General features: G+C 52.5%; 1 pseudogene; it reads right to left on the reverse strand.

Moving 5' to 3' along the window:
- Nucleotides 1-1,447: 1,447 nt before the first annotated feature.
- On the reverse strand, nucleotides 1,448-4,336 carry LOC124671226 (annotated as a pseudogene).
- Nucleotides 4,337-5,336: the final 1,000 nt, after the last annotated feature.

Consider the following 5,336-nt stretch of genomic DNA (forward strand, 5'->3'; position numbering starts at 1 on the left):
GATGTATCAGCCTTGGAGGGAGTGAATCCAAGAGCTATCAGTTTTGTACTCAGTTTGGCGAAACACGCCCTTGGAGCTTGTTTCAATTCATAGAGAGCTTTGTCAGGCACGAGGGGCCTGTTTGAGACCATAGAGAGAACGTAGAAGACGACAAACCATCCCATCAGGAACAGAATACCTAGGAGGAGGCTGCATGTAAACCTCTTCACTCAACTCGCCATTAAGAAAAGAGTTCTGAACATCGAGCTGTGACACAGACCAATGTCGAACAGAAGCAACAACAAGAAGAGTACGCACAGTGGTCATATGAGCCACAGGGGCAAAAGTCTCATCATAGTCACGGCTGTGCTCCTGCTGAAAGCCACGAGCCACTAGAAACGCTTTATAGCGCTCAAGAGATTCATCAGTGTGGGTCTTAATTTTATAGACCCACTTACACGTGATAGGACGAACACCAAAAGGGGGAGAAACAAGATCTCAGGTGCCAGTGCGCTCAAGCGCAGCGATCTCCTCAACCATGTTAAGCTGCCATTCAGGATGACGCTCGGCATCCCGATAAGAAGTCGGCTCGGAGACGACAGAGAGATCATACTGACTAGGAGAGTAACGGGCTGGAGCACGACGCTGACGAACAGGCCGTTAAGGAGGGAGCTCGTCGGCATAAGACAACTCATCAGAAGAAGAGGATGAAGGGACAACATCGGAAGGATCCAAAGCTGGAGAACGGGGAGTACTAGGAGGACTAGACGAAGGAGAGGATGGCGCCGAAGGAGGCCCATCAGAATTAGGAGGAGGAGGAGAAGGGACAGCAGAGGTGCATCCGTAAAAAGAAGAAAAGAGATATTATCCACTGGATAAGTACCCGAGATGGGGCGGGGATACAAGGGACGCGTCTCATCAAACGTGACGTCACGAGAGATGCGCATCCGACGATCAATAGGGTCCCAACAACGATAGCCCTTATGCTCATCACTGTATCCGAGAAAAACACACTCAACAGACTGAGCGGTCAGGGTTGTAGGTTAGGTAAACAGATTCAGCTTCCCTATCCTACTAGTGCATCTGTATCTCAGCGATCTTTTGATTTAGTTCGTTCAGATGTTTGGGGTCCGGCTCCCTTTCCTTCGAAAGGGGGTCATCGATACTATATTTTGTTTATTGATGATTTTTCGCGTTACACCTGGCTCTGATACCATGTTAAGCTTCATGCACTAGCCACTTGAACCAAAAGTCTGAACTGATGGAAAGAGCTAGGTAATCTACTTATACACTTCAACACCTCCTTTCACGTCTGACGGGAAGACGAGAAGACAAGTCAACACGTGTAGAGAGGCAAAGAGGCAGCGGGAGGCCGGGCGCGGCAGGAGGCTGCGAGAAGAGGGGCGCCGTGTATACTGTGATGGAGGAAGTACTTTTATGCCGGTCTACTTGTCGAACCCTGTTTCGATATCAGTGCCCGTGCCGTCTGAACCTTTGGCTCCTCTGGCACATCTTGAGGATCAAGCTCGCTTTCTTCTTGCCACGCTTCGTTCTGGTCAGTGTGATGTTCTGAATTACCGTGTTCAGCCCCGGAAGCTTTGCTACTCTCCGCACCAAGGTCGTGCCTCCACGGCGACAGATCTCGTATAGAGCTGACACTGCATTCTCCTTGCCCTTTGGAGTTCCCCACCTCATTAATCCGACGAGGCTGGTGATCACGGTTTCAGAGCTCCCAACGAGATGCACGACGGATGGTTGCTTCATCAGCAGAGCCAGAGCACCGGTGGCTTCCTCCGACACGGTGTCGTTCCTCAGGGCTTCGATCAAGGCTACAACCGCGCTCGGCTCAAGCATCCGGCTTGATCTCTCTCGATGCGTCGAGAGGTTGAATAGCGCCATCACCGCATCTTTCCTCCCCCTCGGCATCCCCTTTTTCAGCATAGAGGCCAGCTTCTCCGGAGCGTCTGGCTCGTTTGTGATCATCTTCTTGTAATCATGGACGACGGAGAGGCTAAACAGATTTGCTGCTGCGTTCTCCTTGGCCTCCGTAGTCCATCCATTCTCCAACACGTTGACGATGAGCCGCAAGCAACCCTCCTGCTCCATGATCCGTGTCTTGTTCGGCTCGTAGATGGACAGGTTGAGCAGCGCAGTCACCGCGTTCTCCTGCGCCATCTGATCCATCGACGGGAGCAGCCTGCAGAGCAACGGGATCGCGCCAAGCTCGGCGATGAATGCCCGGTTCTGCTTCCCAGCCTTGGCCAACAACCTGATCTCGTTGGCAGCGACCGCCTTTGCGCTATCGGAACCCTCCACCAGCATCCTGACCAGAATCCTGGCGGTGGCCTTGTTCGCCTCGACGGCCGCCTTGCTGCTGCCGGGGCCGGCCCATAAGGGGGTGCGGGGGGGCGACGGGGCAACCGCTCTGGGCCCGTAGGAGGCAGGGGCCCAGCCCAGGTAGTATAGGTCTAAGAAAAAAAAAAGCTGGTCCAAAACCCACCACGTATGTAGAATTTCTCTCCTTTGTATTTGCCATCGTCGACCCGTCTCCTCCCCCAAATTCTCCAATCACAAATAACACCGCGACCGTCTAAGGTCGCCGCAGCCATTAGTGGGCATCAACCGGGCTATTTTCCTCCCCGGATCATCTCTCTTTTTATCTTTCTAATCGTTCCCTATCCACTAACATTGGAGGCATTACAGATGGCACGTCTCCCTCCGTGGTTCCCTCCCCTAATCCCGTTTCCCATTTGATTCGTGGTTAAATAGCTCAACTCTGGCTGCTCCACATCTCCAATTCTGCTCTTCTTAGGTCTATTCTTCAAGACTTTATTGGATCTGAAAGAGTGCATAGCAGATTAGGAGAAGAGAAGGCGGACGCTGTGACGACGAACGAGGGAGCGATCTTCTCCTTCATCTTTGTGTTGACCAGATCAAAAAATCTACATCAACAAGGTGTTGTTGTTTCTTGTCAACTGACTGTTTTTATGCAAATTGTTTGGTAACATGTCTAGTACAAAAAGTTTGTCCACCAACAAGAAAAAAGAAAAAAAACAGATAGATGAACCGGTAGAATTTCAGAGAGGTTCAATCGACAACTTCTTTCTAGAACTAGTAGTTCTTCCAGAAAGTTTATGCATTAAGCTTTAGAGAAGTTCTCATGTAATTTCTTGTTCATTAGCATCATATCCCATGGTAGCGCAAAACTTTCTGTAGCATCTTACCACTAGTTGTTTGTTCTGCAAATGAATGGATGAAATGATGGTCTCTTTGTGCCATTTAGAAGATCAATCTTTTGTAGAACTATATTGTTTTCTTACAATCATTAGTAGTTCTCTTGACCGTTACAAAGAAATAATTTGCGGTGTAAGTTCTTTTAGTTCAAATACCATCGATGTATGCTAATACTTGGTTAATTTTGGAATACAATGTATTCTAAACTTTTTTTTGTCAACAAAGGCCCTATTTTACTATCTCACCCCAGGGCCCTGAAAATGTATGGACCGGCCCAGGCTGCTGCAGGCCGTGGCGACGCATTCCGCCATCCCCTCGGTGCTCTCCGGCGAGTCGTACTGGAAGCGTAGACTCCGCACCACTGCGAGATCAAGCTGCGGAGCGCGCGGTAGGGCACCAGGCGGTTGTCGGCCAGCACCTGGCCTGAGTTGGGCCAGGTGGAGTGGCCCTCCCCGATCCACTGGATGATGGACGGGCGGTCGTAGGTCTGGCCGGTGGAGACCAGCACGGGGTCGCGCATGAGGTCGAGCGAGATCGAGCAGGAGAACTCCTTGGGCACCGAGAAGGAGGTGTCGTCGCATCCGCTGCCGCTGCCGCCCCAGGACGGGAGGCGCTGCACGTTGCCCGCCGACGGCCAGTACCGGGCGGCCTTGGAGTTGGCGGGGTCGAAGAGGCTGTAGCGGAGCAGGGCGACGACGCCGCCGACGAGGAGCAGGTCGGTGTCCTCCTCCTGGCTGAGGATTTGCTCCTCGAGGTACTCGATCTCGGCCTGGCAGGAGGCGGCGTCGGAGATTCCGATGCTGGCGAGGAGGGATTTGAGAAGGGTGGGGTCGGGCGGGTGGCCGAGCTCCAAGTGGTGGAGCGCGGCCAGGAGGCGGTCCCGCAGCGTGGCCTCGTCCGGGTCGTGGTACTGCGCCGGCGCGCGGCGGCGGCAGTGGGCGCGGAGGAGGTCGAGGTGGCCCGCTGCGTCGGGGGAGAGGCGGAGGGAGGCCGCGGGGAGCACGTCAAGCACGACGGCGAGCTCGGCGTCGAGGTCACGGAAGGAGGCGGCGAGAGGGAGGCGCGGCGTCGGGCGGCGGAGCAGGAACTCGACCGGCGACGAGGCCGACGCCGGCGCGTCCATGGCCTCCCAGCAAGCGAGGACCACCTCTCCTTCGAGAGAGAGCGATACAGTCCATGCCTAAGATACTACGTGGGGGTCGACACAAGAGCATCACAACAATTTTGTGCCCGCTTCCAAGAGCATCGTTGCTTCCTTCCCGATCTCCTACACGCTAAACCTCGGCCCGGGCCCAAGATCTGACAGGGCGCCGCCGCCAGGTCGCAATCCCCTCCATCCAAAATCCCGACCAAGCCCACCTAGAGCCCTTAGCTGGCTTTCTTTGGTAATACCTCCAATGTCTCAACATATATATATCTAAATTCTTAAAAGCCTACACTCAATAAGTAGTGAATAGATGTAAACTCCATCGTAGCTTCTGTTTCTCAAAAACTCCACGAGCTTAAATAGTGCCATGTTTAATAGGATCACACACTTTCTATTTATTTTAAATAGTGGCATCTTTGATAGGATCACACACTTTCTATTTATTTTCTTATCACACATTTTTCAAGGTCGTGATGACCAAAGCTGTAACCATGTGATCATCATGCAAATATCATGTATATCATATGGTACGTCTCATAAACAGAGTTCGATCCAAATCAAAATAGCTAGCTAGCAATCTATGTTAAGTAAGTACGTCAAAGGCCAAAGAAGAGATCAAAATAGAGTTCGATCCAAATCAAAACAGCCAAGCTAGCCCGGGTACCGTGAAACAAGAACTCTGAATAGAAACAACCCAGCTAGGCAGGGTTGGCCTGCATTATGTAGCTATAAATACCAGGACGTCCGCCATAAAGACGATCGATTAATTCATCTTCAGCCGTGTCAGCGATGAAAAATCAGGCGGCCGCGTTAAGGTCAAGCTCGCCGCAGCGGGTGCCTGCATGACAAAGGGGAAGCGGAAGACACATGAGCCACTTCTAACGGGAGGGCCGGAGTTTGCTGATACAAGTAGCGTCTCCGGCCAGCCCGGACTTTATCGACCGCGTCAAGGCGCGCGTGGGAACGTGACCGATGG

The sequence above is a fragment of the Lolium rigidum genome, chromosome 7 (genome assembly GCF_022539505.1).
Source record: "Lolium rigidum isolate FL_2022 chromosome 7, APGP_CSIRO_Lrig_0.1, whole genome shotgun sequence".
Classification (NCBI taxonomy): domain Eukaryota; kingdom Viridiplantae; phylum Streptophyta; class Magnoliopsida; order Poales; family Poaceae; genus Lolium; species Lolium rigidum.